This window comes from Chroicocephalus ridibundus, chromosome 7, assembly GCF_963924245.1.
Source record: "Chroicocephalus ridibundus chromosome 7, bChrRid1.1, whole genome shotgun sequence".
Taxonomy (NCBI): domain Eukaryota; kingdom Metazoa; phylum Chordata; class Aves; order Charadriiformes; family Laridae; genus Chroicocephalus; species Chroicocephalus ridibundus.
The window spans coordinates 12,764,893-12,785,766 of NC_086290.1; the positions used below are offsets into that span (position 1 = coordinate 12,764,893).

Consider the following 20,874-nt stretch of genomic DNA (forward strand, 5'->3'; position numbering starts at 1 on the left):
GGGCCAGCCCCGCCGGCGCCCCTCCGCGGGGGGGTCTGGCCGCGAAGCTCCACGCCACCGTCCTTCGCGGGACACCCCGCCGGCCCGGGGCGGCCGGCTGCGAGCAGCGGGAGGGCGGCGAGGGCGATTCGCCTGCGAAGAAATGCCCTGTTGAACTTTGAATATATTAGTTGACATCAGTGCGAGTTGGGGCTGCCAGCCCCTAGCTCCCTCCTCCTTCCCTACCTCCTCCTTCTCCGCCTCCTCCCCCTCCTCCCCCCCGGTCTCCGATGGAAAGAGTTGAAGCCGTGCTGATAGGAGCCGCCTGGAAGAGACAGCGGAGCGCAGGGGAGGACTTCGGTCCAAACTCCGGCCGCGCCGCGGGGACGCTGCCCGCAGCCGCTCGCATGGCCCGAGGAGGCGCTCCCTGAGCGCCGGGCCGGCCAGAGCCGCCGCTCCGCTCCCCTGCTCGCCCTGCGCCGAGCCCAGCCCCGCCGAGCCGAGCCGAGCCGCGCCGAGCCGAGCCGCGGCTGCCCCCGCTCCTGCGGCAGCCGGAGCGCGATGTGCCGGTGAGCCCCGCACCGGGACCCCGGCGGCCACCCCGTAAGCGCAGAGCGGCGGCGGGCCGGGGGGCGGGCGGCGGGCCCGGCTGCGGGGAGGGGGGCGCGCAAACTTCCCAACTTGGCGGGGGGCCGGGGCGAGCGGGAGGCGCTGGGATGGGGATCCCAGGGAGGTGGGGAGCCCCGGGCTACTGCGCGGCTCCGCCGCCCCCGGCGCAGCCCTGCGGCGGGCGCGGGGTGATGGAGGGGCAGGGGGCACCCTGCGGGCCGTGGCGGGGTGTGTGTGCACGGCGCCCTGTGCATCGTCCTCTTGCCCCCCGCGGGCTGTGGAGCGAAAGGGGCTTTTCTTGTCGCTGTTTTTGCAGTCCGGCAGCGCTGGAGAGGACGTTAGGTAGGAGGTGGCAGTGGAGGTGGTTGCTTTCCTCTTTCTCTCCCTCCCAGATTCCCAGTTCTCCCTAAACCCGCGGAGTGGGACTGTGGCGTGAGGGAAGGGGGTGCAGCGGTGAAAAGCCGGATAGCCTAGACGGAGGGATATTAATGATTTTTTTTTCAGATGGTAATTTGTCTTTGTGGTAGGGGTGGCCCATTAAATTTCAGCTCACGTCCTGATGGAGATCAAAAGCGAAGGGGAGAGGGAGAGGGAAGCAGAGACTCTTGTGCAGCTCCTTAGCTCCGTGTATTGTTAGAAACTTATGGGGCGGGGGGGTTGGGGGGAGGATTCCCAGAAACGACCTTTGTCGATCCAGCTCCAACACCCACACCAAAAGTTAGAGATCTGTATTTTCCAACACTACCATCTGCTCCCCGGTGCTGCCCAGGAGCACGCTTACTGTTACGCCTCAGAGGAAACAAACAAAAGGTGTGCTTGCCAAGTCGGTACTGAACCTGTCTGTTCATGGGCTTTTCGGTGGAGTGTAAGTATAGAGGAGTGTCTATGTCCTAAAGGTTCACTGTATTCTGTTGTTTCAGTTTAGATTCTTAGATATAAATTTCCTGTCCTTAAAAAAGGTCTCTGAACATGGTACATGCCAGGTCATGGGGATTTTTTTGTGTTTTTATTTTTGGTTGGGTTTTAATTTTTGTCTTTTTTTTTTTTTTCCCCTTGAACTATTTATGTATGGATATATCGGTTTGGGATCATAGTAAAGTTTCATTTTCTGTTGTGCAAGTGTTCCCTCTCATTACAGAAAATACTTCTTTTCCTAAATTATAGTCTGAGTGGCAAGAGGTTAGCTCTCTCTGCCTCTGGATGGGTTCAGTGGTAGGCTGAGACCCGAGGCTGACTGCACTGTGAACAAAATAGAAACCAACTAAGCTAAAGTTATAATGGGTTTTGATTCTTACTGCTGTTTGAGATCAGTAGAGATCCCGGTTGAGTGAAGGCAAGGAGGAGGAGTGAGAGTAGCTGGAACTAGCTACTCATACAGAAAAGTGCTCTCCTGATTGTATGTGTGATTTGTAAGCACCCAAAGGAAAAAACTGGTCATAAACCGCAGAAAAGGTGGCAATAGGAAAAAGAAAAACCCTGCAGATATTTAATGATATTTTTTAATAGAGATTTCATTTTTAAATAGACACTTGAATCATCCATAACTTTTTTCCTTTTTTCTCCCTTTTGGTCAAAAACTTTTCTGTTCAGATTGGACTGGATGATACGTAGACTCTGCACTAGGCAGGCTATAGTAGGGTATCTCTGCATTTTATGTTATGCCACTTGCATTTTCAGTGAAGTGGAGGCAATTTCTCTTTTTTTTTTTTTTCTTTCTATCTTTCTTTCCTCAGAGAGATTAAGTTTTTGTTCTCCCCTGTCAGGGACATGTTAATCCTGAAGTCATGGGCGGGGAGAGAGATCCCGCCATTCAGAATATAGATATTTGCTTTGTTCATCCCCCCACCCTGTTAGGCTGATGGAATTGGCAGTGGCTGCCCTCCGTGACCTCCCTCCCTTCCTGCAAAGAGCTGGGGCAACCAGGGAAGAGAAAATGTCCAAACTCCAGCGAGTGAAAAAGCACAAACCCAGAAGACAAAAGGCTCAAACAGAGAGATATAGGGGATGAGGGTCTGTGTGGGGAATGACTTTTAACAAGGTGGCCCTGATCAGTTCATATAGACTTGAAAAGATGGCATAGGGATGGGTTCGAATGTGTGTAGCCTGATAGAAACTCGATACAAGTTGTGCCATGGGATTTTAGTTGCTTTGCAGTAGAGATGAAACAAGTGCCCAAACAAGATGGCTTTGGTCATCCAGTATGATTGCCCTTCATTTTCCAGGCAGACAGCTGACTTGGGGCAACATACACCCAGACACTATAGTCTTTGCTTCTTACCTTGTAGTCAGTTGTAAAAGTCCTGCTTGACTTGGGCTGAGACATGGTGGGTCCTTGTTAGAGGAAATGTTCCTGGAGAGCAGTCTCACTCTGTGATATTAAACATGGCTTGAACATGGATTTCTACTTCAGTCAGGATTAATAACCATGTGAGCAGTCATGCTAGGGTTAAATAAGACCATCTGCATGAATATGTTTTCCTAAAAACAAATACATGACATGAAAAGTTTCTGTGCAAAGTCTAGGCTGTTGACTTGCTGTTTGGCAAAAGGGGGCAGTATCAAACAATACCACAAAGCAATCCGCTGCTGCACGGCTGCCTTTCTGCCTTGAGTATTGATGTGTGCTGTATCTACTGGGATCTGGGAATTTAGGGTGTTATACGGTAGCCTTTATTCAGGTGATTCCTTGTCAAGACATCAGGGAGGTTAATTGACTGCGTAAAAGATGCAGGATCAAAGCTGTTATTGTTTTACTTTGTGGTTGCATCAGTTCCATATGCTGGTTTGACCAGTGAAAGCTTGGAAATTAAGGACAATGCTGTATGACTGCAAAGCTACTTTTATTCACATTAAGTGGGCTGACTGCAGTAACCTTAATCTGTTCTTACTCCACAGATTTTAGGGAGAGCATGATGAAGCCCTAACTTTGGATTGCTGTTCATATAAATGCTCTCCAAGGAACTGTCATCACTGTTTTCCATAGAAAGAAAACCAAACATTTTCTTCCCTAAATTTAACTTTCTTTGAGAACTCATTTGTTTCCAACCTAGAGAAATATATTGATCCATCTTATAAAATATTGGTTTTAGAATGCATTTAAAAACCTTTTCACCTTTTATTTATCTATATGCCTGGAAACATTAGATGAGCTATTCTTAGTTCATTTTTTACTGAGAGCCATGGGTAATTTTACCGAGGGTCTGTTATTGGAAAGCCATGCACTGGACTCCAGCTTCGTCAGGTCTCCTAAGTGTTGCTCACAGCCTTTGTAGTAAGAGCTGCAGCAGCAAGTGCAGACTGGCCCCAAGAAAGAGGGGAAGTGGTGAGGAATAAGGAGTCTGTCGTAGTAACATGAACATGTGCCCCTGCTGGGGCAGTGCCAAGATCCAGAGTTCAGGTGCAGTCCAGTGTGAAGTCTGCAACTGGATTTGCCGCACTTCAGATCATGCCCAGCCACATTATTTCTGGTGTAAAACTGAAAGACCATCTGCAGATAGTGGTGGAAGCAATTCAGAACGATTTTCTAGGGGTGAAATTCATTGATGTTGGTTGTGCAGCAGATACATAGTATCAAGTCATGCTGAGATTGCAAAGTCAATCTTAAGTGATGCACTTACCTTTTACAGACTGAATACTGTGAAGGTGAACTGCCAGTATTTTAGGTTGAATCCTTGTGATTTAGACCAGGAGACAAACCGTGGTGTATTACAGTGCTGTCCCTGCTGTGCCTCAAAATGGTCTGTGTCTGAATATGAGTGTTGTTGACTTTGAGGATCAAGTCAACAGTTCTTTGTTGTTGTTCTGTTGCCTTTTTTTCTTTTTAAGGAGGAAAACCCCAATTCACTGTCAGCTCATTTTGTTGTAGGGATTGTTTCTCTCCCTTTTACACTGTGGGCTGCTGACTCCTCCAGTGTTCCCAGTACCGGGACTCGTCCCCTCTCTGTCCATGGTGGCAATTTTCATTAGTTTCAGAGGGAGCTGTCTGAATATGAGATACAAGACTTCGACAGGTTTTTGAGCCTGCAACTTGTGTGGACAGTGCCTCGCTTGCTGCAGATTATTCTTCAAGCACAGTTAGCCTCAGTATTTATTTCACCTCTGTTCCTATTGTTGTCCAAAAAATACTGCATGACAGCAGTTATTCCTTACCCCGGGCTCAAACCATGTGAGCGAAGTGCAGCAGAGCTCCGACAGCACAACTGTGACTTTCAGTATGCGAGGTCTCCTTGACTACGGTGCTGCGACTCCCAAAGTTGTCTCTGCTTCAACACTCATATAAAGCACAAATTTTTAAGGTCCACAGAAAATCCGTCAAAGTGATTTTCTGATGATGGGTGTATGAGTAGTGATACTCTAGAAGTATTACTGTTATCAAATATGCATCTACAAACCAAACGGGTTTGTTTTGTTTTGGAAAGTAATAAGTCTGGGAGGTAATTTGCATGTGAAGGATGTTACCAAGTTACAGAGTATGACTCTGAATTGGTGACAAGGCTATTCATGTGCTTATAATTAAGCATATACCAAAGCACTGTGCTAAGGACTGGTGTGTCTTTATTTACTTTTTAGTGAGATTTAAATGAGATCATAAGTAAACATGCTGATTACTAGTCTTAATGCCCAAATCAGTTGTGAACACCTTGGGAGTTTATAAATTTTCTGCGTAATTTCATTGCTTTTCAGTAAGAGGTCATTTGTGGAGAGAGCACAGGACATTTGCTTCCCAGAAGCTGCTGTGAAGGAGCTTGATCTTACAAGGTGCTACATGTTCTTCATTCTTGTTAACGTGTCTCTGGGAAACTGCACCCTACATGATCAGGCCCTGATAAACACAAACCGTAGCAGTGTGTGACCTCTGTGGGTCACCTGCTTTGTTGAGCAGGCTAAATGCTTATGGGCTTGCTAGTCTCAATATATAATGTATTCCCTATTAGACTGTTGCTGGAAGCCAAATAAATTGCAGAGTGCCAGTTTCAAAGGTTTGACTTTATCCTTTGTGCAGCAACACGTGACCAGCTGGGACGTAGCAACCTGCAGAGAAGAACCACAGTCATTAGTTTTATCTCTGCCAAATGTTGTGCTGCACTCAAAAGCTTAATCATAACTTCAAACCCATGAGGCAGCCTCCGTAATTGGGAATAATATGTGAGGATCTGATGATGCCAAATAGATCCTCCAGTAGCCTTGAACCGTCTGTGTTATGGAGGACATACATACCCTGATGCTGGATATGCTCAGATGTTAAGCAGAGATGCAGTCTGCAGTCCTGCAGAACAGCCAGGCTAAGTCCTATGTAGATGATCTATAAGCCATTTGCAGTTTGTGGCTTCTGAAGTTTGTATATTTTGCAGATTGCTTGTGCCATAGTCTTCAAAAACTGTTAGCTTTTAAGACAAGCAGATGGCTTTACCAAAATATATTTGCTGGCACCTGGAACAGGTGGATCTGGAATCAATTTATGCAGTGTAATTTTTTCCACACCCCTTTTGGAACAATTTTATACCCTGGAGCCACCTAAGGTGCTTATTATGTAGCCAATAGGGAACAGCTTCTGTCTGACTACATAAGATTTTACACGTCTTTTATAGCTAATGCCTAGATTGAAATGCAAAATTTAGTGCTGGGAGTGCATGTGAATTTGTGAAACTCCCTGGAGAAAATGTGGGTGCGTGTATCAGTGAATGAATTATGCTCCTCCATAGACAGAGAGGGCTTTTTTTAGTGGTAACAAATGTCCTGTGTTCAGTGTTTGTCATTTTAAAAGTAGTATTTTTCATTTCAAGTGCAAACCTTGTGCAGGTTACTGATGTAGAGTAAAAATGAAAACATAGCTTTAACTTTATTTGAAAAGATAACAGAATGAAAATTTCTTACACGGCATGAAAGTGTCCTGACTCAGAGATCAAACTGGTGTTTCCAAAATACGCCTCCGACAGTTATGACTAGATATATGAGAAAGGAGGATCCTGCCTGTCTTCTCGAAGGGCAGGAAACAAACTTTGATGAGACCTTGGCCACATCCTCATTCTTGCAACAGAATCAGGGCCAACAAGATTACTTGGCCGTGTAGATTCATAGTAACTTCAAGGAGGTTTTGGGTGGGTGCTGGGACCATCTGCACAACTCAGAGGTAGGATTAGGAACTAAATCTGGCAACACTTTGGGCCTAGCCTCTTAAGGAAAGATGATGCTGACAACGGATGGCCTGTTGGACAGGTTTAATTGCTTTGCTGTGTTGCCTGGCCACGTGGAAGTTGTTTAGCCTGCTGTCTCAGCTAAAGTTTACTTATTTATCTCCTATGATGCTGATTTACAATAGATCAAAGATTAGGGGAAAATAAATTAAGAAGACAAGAAAGGAAAGGGTAGGAAGTTCACGCTGGATAACTCAGTTTGACGGGATAATATAGTAAACTCAAGAACATAGAAAGAGATGCTTTTTGTAGCTTGTATATATAATGCAGGGAAGGAAAAATTGGCTAGGTCTCAAAAGTTTGTTAGAGTGATTACAGATCCCCCTGCCCTGCCTCACGTTCTTTTCTCTGCTCTCTCTTCCTGATTGAAGATGATTGTCTGCCAGAAGGAGATTTTCAAGCACATGGTTTGGACAGGACAATCCGTCTATATTTATAAATCACTTAATATTTCACTCTCTGACCTTTTTGGGGTCTGCTCCACATATGAATGGCATTTTCATTAAAAAAAAAAAGCTGAGACAGTTCCTGCCTCTGCCCAAGGTGCTCCTCCAGTCTTAGAGAGCTTAGCTTTTACTTGTAATTGCAGGTAGTAACCACCTACTTAAAATAAAAGACAACAGGGGAAAGAATATCATTAGTGGCTTGTGGTAGGATAAAGATTCATAGTTCATTCAACATGCAAAATAGGACTATGCACTGTAACTATGTGCTCTTCCAATACTGATGAAGGATGATGTCAAGTAACACATAATAAAAATTATGAAGAATTCCACAGTTCCTGCTTTGTGAGGATAATCAAGTGATATAATAGTACAACTTACCCTTAGTTCCTTTTTGACAACCATGCTCAGCAGTCAGAAGAAATAATCATCAGGGAGAGAAACTGAGGCATAAAAGGACTATGGCCTGGAGAATTTTGTGCTCATCTGTTAAAGATATCATGAAATATAACGATGCAGATAGGCGCCAAGCGGGACTGCCAGCGACTGAGATCAGTATGAATTAGACTTTGAGGTCTGTGAAAAGTCTGGTCTTACATGGCTTGCTCAAGGTCATAGAGTTCATTACTGGCAGAGGCAAGGTTACAACCCCTGAAAACACTTACTCACATACTTAATTCTAAATATGTAGTTAAATCCTATGAATTAAATGTTTCATCTCATTGCTTTCCTGCATCAGAGCCCTAGACTTGTGCCTTACAAGACTGCATTTATCTCCTTGCTAAACACTGCCAGTAGGTAACTTGATCGTGCAAATCCTTTACTCACCAAAGCAGTTCAGTTCAAGTTAGCGTGACTACAGTTTGAGAAAAAAAGTTTCCTGATCGCATGTGCACAATTGGTCCCAACATTTTGAAGATTAACTGGGGATCATTCCTATATTTTGTATTTTTATATGCACGCACAGACATGCGTCTATATAGATTGAATTAAAACAAAAGCAAGTGATTCACGTATTTAAAATTTAATGTTTTCCCCCCTTAACCAACAGAAATTGTTCCCGAGAGAGTAATTTACTAGATGCCTTCTGTATTTGCCTAGGACCGTACATCAGGAATACAAACTATGATATTGCTAATGCTATGTGTTTCCTCTAATGGGTCTTTGAAATATTAAACCAACTTATATTTGGAATGAGCTTTGCACACCTCCTTGTCTGTGGTTGCTTTGCAAATCCAGGCTTCACTGCTTTGCCTTGGAGAATTATGAGTTTATTATACTCCTGGAATGCTAATAGCACTTCGTTTTTCCCCTAAATTTCTTCTTCATATTTATTTATTGATTCTTCATTTGAGCACAGTTTCACAGATAATGGTGGTACTACTGAGAATAGCTGGTGTGAGTTAATTTTAAGAAGGCTGAAGTTACAATGCCATCCTTCTTTGCCAAGAATCTCTCTGTAAAGTTCATAAGCTAAGGCATCCAAAATGCTAAATTAGTTAAGATGACTGGATAAGATTACTCCCAATGTTATATTTCATTCCTAGTTTCATAAAGACAACGTGTGTCAAGGCTGACAAACCTAAATTTATTTTTTCATTGAAAACTCATTGGCAGATTTGAAGATGACATACTTTAGGGAAGAAGTCTTTTTTACGATCACTTGGTCTTTACTCAAATGAAGAACATGGACTTGTAAGAGAACACATGTGAACTGGGTTTTTAGCATTTCACTCTTTACTTTATGTTTTACTTTTGATTCCTGGGATTCTTTCCCATCTAGTCCCTCCTTCCACAGTGATGGATGGTAACTCCAGAAAGGTGCTTTCCTCATTTTATCTGTTTTCCCTGAAGGCACAGAACTTCCCTGAGCTGATTCATGTTCAAGCTGGTCAACTATTCTAAACAAACATCCAATTTCAATTTAAATATTTCTGAAGGAAGAGAGCATACTGCAATTCTTGGTGAACTGTTTAAAATGCAGCAGCCCTTGTGATTATGTTGCCTCTTAGTTTCACAGTTGCTAGGTTCTTGGTCCTGTTGTGATCTCATCTGGAGAGCAGAGCATCATATTTTCTTGCTGTGGAAGTACTTGTGAACTGCAGTCAAGTAATCTCTTAATTTCTATGTGATATTTCAGTATGATACTGGATTCTCCTGTGTTTTTTCAATCCTTATTACCTGATGGCTCTTCTCTATATGCTTTCTAAGGGTGCTACTGGCCAAAGAGGACAGTAGCGCTGACAGCTGCAAAGGTTTGGTAGAGCTTGAACAGCAGAGATTGTAGAGCAGAACTGAGCAGATACATAGCAGGAGATAAGGACTATAAGCTTGGAAGGCAGAAAATAGGGATAGTGGTATAGGAAGCTCTTGGCATGAGGAGCCTGGTGCGATACATGCCTGGTGAAGAACTGGAGTAGCTGTAGTGGTAAAAGGTAACAGCAGGTTTTTCCTGGCAGCAGGTTTCTCCTGGAGCATCCTCCTATGGCTGAGAGGTGGGTAGGGACTGCAGCAGCCATACTGCTTGTAAATCAGAGCAGCGTTGTATCAGAGGACTTCTCTGCAGGGAAATGTCACAACGTCTGTCTGTACTTTGCCAGGGCATAACCAGACTCTGTCTTTCACTCAGGAGCACCACGATGTAGGCAAAGAGAGAAAAGACACTTTAAACTAACTGAGGGCAGAGTTCAGCTTGAATTTCTGGTGGGGAAGCCATTCCATTCTTGCAAGTGTAAGATCTGGGCCTGCAGGATAAAACTCACTTTTGCAATCTGTACAAATGCATGAAGTGTTACTCATTTCAGTGAAATGACCTGTGGATGAGAAATTACCAGCCTGAGTTCTTGATTGCTAACACAAGGCAAAGACTCTTCAACTATTTCCAAAATTTATACTAGTGTACGGTTGGGCTGCACTAACCTTAACTGTGATACTTAGAGGTAACTGAGAGGACTAGAACCTTCCCATAAGTAATACAATTTCTGTTTTTAGTTTGGAAAGATGTTATCATTTAATGAAAACTTTATTTTCTGGCAGCCTACTCTGCTATCTCTTTACAAAGCTCTCAAAGGACTTGGATGTCCATGAAAAGCGCCAGAGCCCAGTTCTACTCACAGATACTCTAGTGCAGCCCCGTTGAAGAGTTGTGGTTGTGTTTGACTGAGGACTAGCAGTATGAGCCCAAAAACTCAAAGACAAGTTTGTACCTATGGAAAAGGATTGCATAGGGATGGTATCAGTCCAGAGGCACCCTCCAAAACTAGGTCTGCAAGATTGCGCTGTTGCAAAACACAGCATCAAAAGCATTTCCAGTTTTAATTAAAACAAAACACAAAACAAGATCCCTATTTCTGTTGAATTTTAAGCTTCCCAAATGTTTGAGCATGAGATGCAGAAGTAATTGATTAGAAACAGAAGTAAAATAATGAGGCTTTCTTTTTTTTTTTTCCTTTCCCAAGCTGATTCGACTGAGGAAGGAAAAAAAACCTCTGAAGTTTTTACTTGGGTTGAGTAAGACTTTTCTCCACAAATAGACCAAATGAACTACTGAAGTGCTTCACTGAAGTTATCACAGGGACCTAAACCAGTGGGATTATTTACACGGCAGACTTCTACCTGGTAAAATCAGAGGTTTAAATTAACAGTATAAAAAATTGGAAATAATCTGATGTCTGCAGTTCTAATGGTCTAAGACATTTGTAGAAGAGATTAAGGCCTGATCCTATGCCAAGGGGCATCGGTAGCAAAAGTTCCAGTTATGTAAGCTAAGATTGTTTTTTTTTACTTAAAAACCCCCAAAAGTTCACGTCTTGCAGCTCTTATCCAAGGACTATTTGCTTTTGAAATTGGCATGCTACCTGAGTCAGGGCTGCATGAGTTGGCCCCAGGTTTTCAACCTGACGGTACCTCTTTAAAATGCAGCAGTATAATTTAGGCATCTCTTATTTGTTTTGAATAGCAGAGCTAACATGTCTGTCAGTTACAATGACTTGATAGACACGATTAAAAGGCAGGGGATCCGGAAAAATGCATGCTTATCACAGCCAACCTTCCCTGATGAAAAAGTAAGTGGCTCAGTGGCATATTTGCAATTGAGGTGTAACTGAAAGCATTTTTAGAAATGTGCTTTGTAGACTGCTTTGAAATGGTGTTTTCTATTATGACCAGTTTCTGGAACAGATTATCATGATTGTAGGAAGCACTTCAAAGCAGATTGATGTAGGAAGATCTTTCCCCGAAAACTTTGGCTTCTCTGTAAGACAGAAAGCTACAAATGTGTCTGCAATCTGTGTTGTTTCAGCTACAACAACATTTATTTGATAAAAATGGGCTACTATCAATTTCCAAAATGCTACAAAGCTCTTGGTATTTTGCTGGCCCCTCTGTTTCACAGAGGGTTTCAAAGGTTGTGTATCCTTTCTCCCATATCCTTCTAAATTTTTTTAAAGGCTGAGATTTAAGCATTGTAATGAAATATTGAACTGCATCTGATAAACAGTTGGATGCTTAATTTCATGTACCGGTGGCCAGACTTTCACAGAACAGATCTTGACACATCATCTGGTCCATTCCCCAACCTCAGACAGAATCAACTTTACCTCCACCATTCAGCTGAACACAGGCTCAGCTGAACTCAGCAGTAGGTAAACCTTGGTAGGAACTGGAGATGTGCTTAAAATATATTAACCTCTGAATTTTCACCCACAAGACTAGCTGTATTCTGTTTCAGCAAGACTCCTAAAACTTTACGTGTAGGCCGAAGTCTGTATCTTGGAGAACTGAGGCCTTTTACATATTTACAAACACAGAAGCAAACAGGAAAAGCCAACTTTCTGGTTGGTATGAAACCTGGTGGTAACAGCACATTGAAGTGTGGTGGGATGCCAGTAAATTTTTCTTGTTTTTCAACGATATCAAAGAAGAAGGAAGCTTGTGCAGAAAATGAAAGGCAGCAGTAAGAAGAAAGAGAAGAATCAACTAGAACTGTCTTGCTCTACTATATTTAGTAGCACATGTAGAGGACAGGAAGAAGAATTTACAAAAAAGTGTTATTTTGTGCCTTATCCAGCTGTAATATAGCAAACTCATTGCATTGTCCTTTATGATTCCTAAGTGAACAAATTTCCTTTTTACCAGGGAAGAAGCTGAGGCAAAGAGAAGTTGAGTCACTTGTCTAAGCTGGTAGAGGGAAGCAGTGAATGAGAGTCCTGCAGTCACAGTCACTTTTTCTTTTTTGGCAGCTGAAATATGATGAATTCTTTATGTCAAAGCAGAAGGGCCTTGAAATAGTCCCTGCCCTTTCTGGGAAATTATTTTTTCCTATAAAGCAAGGCCAAATGCTGTTGATGGATGCCTTATGAATACTTATGATAATTGTTAAAAATACTTTTTTGTTTTATCCGCAGTGTCATCAAATGAAACATTCTGACAAATTAGTCTGATACCAAAATATTGTGTTGCTTTTCTCTCTCAGCTCTTTCAATAACTAAAGCAATACACTCTGTATGCTATAATCCATGCGTTCAGTTCAAAGTTGCCATCTTTCTGTTTGAAGCCCCAGCAGGACCTTCTCTTTACTCTTCTGCTCAAGCATTTGTCACCTTTCAGAGGCTGGGAGCCTGTCTTGTTTGTTAAAGAAAATAGCTGTTGGCAGAGAGACTCTTCCACACAACTCATGTTATAGGTTGCCTCTTGCTTTCCTATAGCCACACCGTGTCCGGTGTTCACTCAAAATGTGGGAATGGGTGGGTCTGATATGCTGCAAGTTTATGTGTCATCAAACAGTCTTCAGCACTGGCCTGCTCTGCCTTGGCCCCGGTAAGGACTCTGTAACTATGCTATGTGGCACTTCTTTAACGTGTTCATCCTCACTCACGCATCACATCATCGTTTAACACCTGCTTTATTCCTTCCTCAAGGTGCCTTCTTATTATTTAATTCCATAAAGTTTATTCTTTTAGAGTACAATTTATTTATAAAATGTGGTGAGTAAATGAAGTTATCTTATGCAAAGGACTTATTCTGGTTCTTTTTGAAAAAAATGCAGATCACTCTTAAATAAACTTCTAAAACAGACAACTCTGTGAACCTTTTCTTACCCTTTCTTTTCTCCAACATAGAAAATTAATGGCTAAGCACCAATTTTGTCCATATTTTTAGTGAGAATAAATTAATCTACTTAATATGTAGTGTGCTTCTTGCATCTACACATAATTAAATCATATTTGTTCTTAGAAACTATTCATCTAGTGTAAACCTGCTTCCTAAGTAAATATTCCTTTAATTAGTAGAACAAATAGATTGCGGGATTTGGAGTTGATTATCACAGCATTCCTTTCCCTGATGTCTGCTTCAGATCTGCACAGCGGAGAGGTCTGCTAAATACAGCCAGGGAACACAGCATCAAGCTTTTTTGCAGTTTGAAAATAAATACATCTTATGAATACTTCACACCTACGGAACCCTTCATTTGGGGATTACAAAGTGCTTTGCCATGCTGTGTGGGTATTATTTATTTCCATTTTAGAGGAGGATAAAGTGAAACAGAGAGAGATTAGGGCCAATATGCAACATCCCCATATTGTATTAATAGGCATCGCTGTGCTAAGATGTATATGGTTGTACACTACTCATGTAAAACAGCAGAGGACATGGCTTTTCATACAGGCTAATGAGGCACAGCCTCCATTTTTGGATGCCTGGTTGTGCGTTTCTGGTCTCAGGGGTCCTGAAAGCTCAAAGATGATGGAAGTCAGAGAGAGCTAAAGACTCTGGGGATCTCGGAGCCATGCCTCTCCCGCAAGGCACCTCATTTTCAGATTTGGCCGCTGGTGTTTAGTGGCTGAGGACTGGGGTGTGCAGTCAGTGGCAGAGATGAGAGAGGAGTACAGGCGTCCTGCTGCCCGGCCTTGCTGTGCCAGAGCAGAACAATTTAGTCACAAATGCAGATCCTTGTCGTCATCAGACAACTCATGTAGGAGGTTGGAAGCTCCATCTGAACAAGTACAATAGCCATGTGCATGTCCTTAGTGTTTCTGCACTTGCCTCTGGGAAGGTGTGTGTGTAAGTGGGTGTCACTGTTTCCTAGGATTTTTTGTGTTGAGACTGTTGAGGAGTAATTCCCCAGAAGTTTTGGGAGAAATACATTTCCTGTGGGAGGAGTGTTTTAAGAGTTGTCAGCAGCATCAAGTTTCCTAACTGCAGGGTGAGGAGTTTCTGATAGGGGAGGGCAGATTTTGAGTTCTGACTTTCTCCTGCTGAGTTAATTAGCCAGACTTTAAAGCACTTCCTCTCCTGAGATGGAGTTTCTAATGTGAGAAAGAGAGGTAAGAGGCCATAGCCAAATGAGAGCCCCAATTACGGACGCAGGTGAACAAGGCTTGTAAACAGCTGTCTTGAGTCTGAGCAGAAGACCGCGTCTGCCAGTGAAATACTGTATCGACATATCCTTAATGAAAAGAAAGGGTTTACTATGGAGTCAGCAGCCAAAACATCCTTTCTGCTGTTAGAGTGCAGCATGCCACATGTGCTGTGCTTCTTCCTGACTTTGCTTCAGGAGTGCAGTGCAATGGAGGTGGCATTTGGAGGAGACTCGGGAATGTCAGAGCTCAGAGTGGCAACTGGATGCTGTGTGATACCATGTTAAAGGGGACAACTCTTTGCACCTGCTTGTCTTTGGGTGGGTTAAATTCATAAAACCATCCCCACTCACACACATACTGACTTACAAAAATCCTCTCTTCTTACAGTTGCTGTTTGCTTTTTTTCCTCACTGGAGCTATTAGATGTAGCCAAACCTGGTCAGATTATGGACTGTGAAGGAACGAATATCTAGCTTAAACAATAACATCTTTAGCATTTAACAGGTTTATAGTTTTATTTCTCTATGCACTTTAGCTCTGAAAGCGCAAGGGCTGTTCCTTCAAGGCTCTGAGGGCTTTATTTTAAAAGCAAAGGCATCAACTGCCCAGGTAAGTACCTAGGACGCTGGTAGTGCTAATACAGCCTGTGCCTTGTCAGCTAGCGCAGGTATCATCATAGTGGTTGCATCTCCTGCCTGTGGTGGAATGATAACTAAAGAGTGCCTTTATGTGGTTTAATGTAATCCTCTTAACCACAAGAAGATGTTCTGACTGTGTAATACAGTATCTGCACGGGGAGTTAGCAGGAAATACCTATTGCAATTTATATTTACATCCTGGATTATTGGGCAATAATTTCCTTTTTGCAGGAAGTTCTAACTCATGTAGAGGTCAGATGGTGCAGGGACAGGAAGTTTAAGGCAACTCCAAGAGGATGTCTGATGGGTGCTCTCTGCCTCACCTTTCCACTGTGAATGAGTGCGAGAGTATGTGTAATCTGTTTTGTTCATTGAGATCAGAAGTTCTTTTGGCATGAGAAGTTACTCCGTGGATAGCACCTTGTGCCATGCCACTCATGTGGAACCTCTACCTGTCTCTGTAACGCAAATAGGAGTGTGAATCCATCTGAAATCCAAGTGCCTTGTGGTTTAAATGCTTTCTCTTTGTTTTCAGATAACAACCTCTTTAGCTCTTTGAGGCATTTAATGAAAATTGTTTTAGCAGGACTGCAGTATCTTACAGAGCATTGTATGTGTTTTTGTGTAGTTAGGAGTTGAAACCGTACAGTACAGCTGAAGCCTCAGCGTTTTACTGTGTTGTGATAGGTAGCATCGATTTTACAGTTAGGTGAGACTGATTTCAAATGTTCCCTTATTGAGTTTATTGGCACCTACAACTAACAATGTTGAAAGGTTAAATGGTATGCACGTTACACTGCACACAGCCCAAAAATTTGTTTAGAGACCCAAAACAATAGAGTCTCTTGTGACTGCTCTCTTCACCCTGCAAAATTTCCTTGTGTGGATGTCTAGCCTTGATGAGGCTCTTCCAGATCACTGGACAGGGTCTTCTTACATCTTTTCTCTGCCCCTTGTGGAGAATATTTCTGACTGAAAACTGAATTGAAGGAAGGGCAGAATAGGCTCTTGAGCTGCACATAGGTTGAAGACTGAGAGCATTCCTGAAACATCTGGCAACGACCTGGCATTGATGGCAACATCAAGTCCTGTTACAGGCTTACTGTGTGAACATGAGCATGTCCCATGAGCGCTCCATGCTTCGTTACTCAGCCCCCTTGCAAAGCAAATGGTACTTCACAGAGATGCTGTGAGGCTTTGGTCACTGAGATTTGTGAAGGTCTGGGAACAATTACTCTGGGCTGGCTACAGAATTGCCAATATTAGTATTGCTTGCAGTCAAGCAATCCTGTATAACTGTCACCTGCTTTGGTCTGTGTTAACAGTTAGAAAGGGACATGAATTCACTGAGAAAGAGAGACATGTGCTGTGATTGCTTAGATACAAACCTGGGAATTGGTAAGTTTTAACTTCTAAACTCATCCCTACTGGCAGCTCGCTCATTGCCTTGGGCAAACAATGGGAAGTCAGTATCAGGTTTCTCTGTTGAAGTAATAATGCATAAGAAAAAAAAAAAAAGAAGATAGACAGTATTTTCTAGAGTTGTGAGAATTAATCAGAGATTGTTTTAAAGGATTGCCTGAAAAGTGCTATATATTTTAAATGGCTTCCCATCTCTGCATATTAGTTGTACGCATAGGAAAAAAATCAGTCTGAAGCACAGCTCCCATTTGGTGATTTCCGTTTGAAATTACCCTTTCTTTCATGACAACAACAGAAAGGACAGATGTGTGCTATTAAAAACAAGATGTTCTTGTTCAAACTGGCAGCATTATCTCTGAAACCCACCCTGCTAGAGCAGCGCTTGCAGAAAAACTAGATTCCCACCAGTTAGCTGCTGCTAACTCTTCCACTTCATTCCCCAAATTACTTGCAGAACAGCTGGCATTAGCCACCCTTATTTCCTTTGATGCAAGAAGTTTGCATTTCCCGTTCTTAGATTCCTCCACACCTGTGCTCCCAGTAACAAGCAGTGATCAGTGGTGAGTCACTTGACACCCTGTCTGTCTAGTGTTGGCTTTGCTCCTAGTGACATGTGCCAGCCTGGGTGGAAAAAAAAAGAAGTTAAAAAAACATAGACCCTAAAGGCATGATAACTTGAATTATTTCCCTTCACCCCTTCCCTTCCTGGAGTGGAAATCCAGCTTGAGCATGGGGTTCACAAACTGGAAACAAGGGGCTGACTCTGTGGCTGCTGTTGGCTATGATCCTCCAAACCTCAGCGATTGAATTGAAAACCAGCCCTCTCTGGTGCATTATGGCTTGCACACTAGATTTAATTGTTGAGTTTCCTTTGAGGACTAAAAGATTACAAAAGAGTTGCCAAGGCTGTTTTGTCAGTGGTCCACAATCCCATGATACCCTAGCTGACTTGACTTTGAAGTGGGCTGCAGATGAAGATGCTCTCCGTTCTCTCTTCTACAAATGCACATTGCAAGGGTCCAACTGCCGCTGAAGTTCCCGTCAGCTTGATTAGTTGGCACCAGCTTTGATGTGGAACAAAATGCTGAGGGCAAATTTTCTCTACCCCTCTAAAAGTTACTCAAGAAGTTACTGTATCTGTTCCTTCTGAATTTAAAGCCTATGAATTGGCTACAAGCCTCCTGCTATGGACCTGATCCAAAGATCATTCAAATAAAAGGGGGAGGGTGTCTTAAAATTCTTTCCATCAACTTTAGATCAGGCTGTCTTTTAAAGATACTTGTCCTCTCTTCTAATGTGAACTAGGTATTCTTGAGGACTGTGCCTATCTTCTCTGTTTCAGAAGTTTTTGCATTTCACTCCTACTGGCATGCCCAGTTCACCATTCCTCTCATTTAGTGTGACTTGTGGTCTGTAGAAGCAGGTTGGTTTTCATTACTGCATCAGACATGGATAGCTACCAAGATTGTATTTTAACAGAAGGTGGAATATATCAGTGTTGTACAACTGAAGTTAGAGCCAATAGCATATTTTACCTTTAAACTAGTGAATTTACCAAAGCCAGTATTTTTTTAAGCTGAATAGGGACTGTACATCTGTTGTGCTACAGCTGGAATACACGTCGTTAAGGGCAGGGTGCCCTCTCCAGGGGCTGGGTGTAGTGCTTTATATGCTGTCCACCTGCAATGGACTGTTTTCACTTGGCTGAACCGAACTGTGGTCATGGTTGAAAATAAGCAGATTTGTTATTTAATACCTTTGGCAGTCTGACAGGGAGTTGTAGTAAAAAATCTAGAGCGCACTTGGTTGGCATCCTGTTCCCATCAGGAAGGGCTCATGTAACAACAGATCCCCGTGCTTGTCCTCTTCAGCCAGGGGTGTTGTACCTGCTGGAGAGAGAAGGACCCCTAGGGTGTTGCTGTGTATTGACACCAGTCTGCAAAGGATAATCTGCAAAGTAGTACCACTGCTTCTCAGAAAGAGCCTTGGCTGCCCTCTTTGGTGAGGGAGATGAAGGCAGTGTTTTGTAGCCTGGAGTTCATGGGTTCCTGATGCAGGGAAGTGATGCTGTGTTTGGTTGTCCTCAGAGGTCATAGATCTGCTCTGCTGAATGCAGGAGGGCAGGTCTCTTCTCTTTCTCTGTCAGAAATCCCCCCAAAGGCAAGAGCAAACTTCAGTCAAATTGCTTCTCTTACAGGCTGGTAATTTATGTGTCTCTTTTGGCTGGCAATGGGCTGAGCTCCAACCTTTCTCATGCTGTTTGCCCTATAACCTCTGTTCTTTTCCCGATTCCCATCCGCATTGTCAGAAATGGGCAAGCTCCCGTCTGCCGCCGGCCGGGCTGCTGCCGACTGGGCTGCTGCCCTCCCAGCAGGGCAGGGCTCTCCCCGGCCCCGCACGAGATGCTGGCATCTCCCTTCCCTCCCTCTGCCCAGTCCCTGCAGGCTGTAGTGCTTGGATGTTGTCCTTTGCTTTCATCCTCATAACCGTACCTAATCCAGTGATTACAGCTGTTTGTGTTTCACCAGAAAACCTCCGCATCTGTCTGATGGGCTGGTTGGGGTGGTAAGGGAACGAGGAGTTTTCAGCCACTCCTAACTTGGGCTGAAATGCACAGACTTTTAATCACATTTTCAACTGAATGCTAACGGTAGCTGTTTGTGAAGCCAAGAATGTGTCTCTTCATGCCACTCGAACGCTTTACTGAGGGTAAGGGCACGATTAGTCATTCAGCAGGCAAACATCTGGTGCTTTTGCGTGCCCCGCAGCTCTTCCTAGTTAGGAGGCCTCACCTCGGCCTTGCTAAGCTAGGAATGTGTTAGTGCAGGCATTTTAATTTTATGCTTTTAACCACCACCGTAAATGGGTGGGGGGTAAAACTTAGTTGCTCATGTGGTCTTTTCCAGTTCTGTATCCTTGTATTTCTAGATTCCAGTTCATTCTAGACAACAATGTCTCTCCCTAGGGATGTGTGATAGATAAAAGAAATAGGATTCTCAGAGGTTTTCTAACCCATTAACTCTGTCCTTTCAGGCAGAATAGGAGTCAGAAAAGCAGGGAGAATAAAAAATGCCCTTATGCAATTTTTGTTCCTTTTGTCCCCATGCTTGGCTTCTCTTCTGAATCCAAGTCACCCTTTGAACATGGGCAATTCATGGTTGATATTCGAATCCTTGCAAAACTTCTTCCTTTTGTTCCTTTTCGCTTCCCTTGTTTCTTTTATCTCTGGTAGCCCACTTAGGCTTTTAATTCTAGAATGACAACAAGTTTCTTTGTTTTCCACAACTGGGGAAATGCACTTTTCCAAATGCCTCTCCTGGCATCTTGGAATGCAATAACTGGCTTCTTCCACCTCTTCTACCTCTTAGCACATCCTTTGTGTTAAAACTGCTGACTTTGACTTTTGTTTATCTCATGTCTTCTTCCAGAAGCAGTATGAGATCTGCTACTGAAAGTGCATTACAGCTGCTAGGAATGCAAACAGTGTTTGCAGACTAGCCCCGAATTCCTCCAGGTATCTCAGTAGATCTTAATCCCAACCTGTTTTCTTTATCCAGGCATAGCTTCCAGGCACACTCAGTCTCACAGAAACATGGTGAAACTGGTCTGTTGTCTTGCAAAGTGCAAGGAGAAGTTCTAGTTAAAGTGCCCCTCACCATCATTTAGAAAGTAAGATCTCTGTGCTGAAAAGTCTTCGCTGCACGATTTTTCATTAATTGCAAGGTGACAGATACAGCATATTGTACACAGAGAACTTGTGCTCTCTGTCTCATGTTCCTGTGCAACCTGCTGTAGGTGAACCTGCTCTGGAAGGGGGACTGGACTAGATGATCTCCAGAGGTCCCTTCCAACCCCTATCACTCTGATTCTGTGCTTCTGTCTGTTGTATAACGTATATTTATGGAGACTACTAAGGCGGATGGTGGGGATCTTTTGACCCAAAGAAGAATTATTAGTAAATCATAAGCTAATTAGAATTGGAAAAGGGCTGACAGCCTGTCTAGTTCATCCCTTGCTAATGTGGGATTGTTCCCTACAATGCATTTTCTCCTCTTGGCCTTAAATAACTGAGCATCTATTGCTTCCTTAGGAAAGTGTACCCTTCACCAGTAGTGAACCCTGTCTAACAGCCACCCTAAACGTTCCTGAATTTCCTTCTCCCGACTAACTCTTTTTAGATTTTTACACTTTTCCAATATTTATAGATAGCTCTGTTGTTACCATATGT

General features: G+C 43.3%; 1 protein-coding gene across 5 annotated transcripts in view; it reads left to right on the forward strand.

Annotated features, from left to right (window-relative positions):
- The first annotated feature begins 270 nt into the window (after window positions 1-270).
- SEMA5B (semaphorin 5B) overlaps window positions 271-20,874 on the forward strand; it is a 277,400-nt gene continuing 256,796 nt past the window's right edge. For 4 of the 5 annotated variants that reach the window (XM_063341108.1, XM_063341109.1, XM_063341111.1 and 1 more), the window contains exon 1: window positions 271-582. The gene's annotated coding sequence lies outside the window, so the exon portion shown is untranslated. The remainder of the gene's footprint in view (window positions 583-20,874) is intronic. The other variant, XM_063341110.1, reaches the window with a different exon arrangement.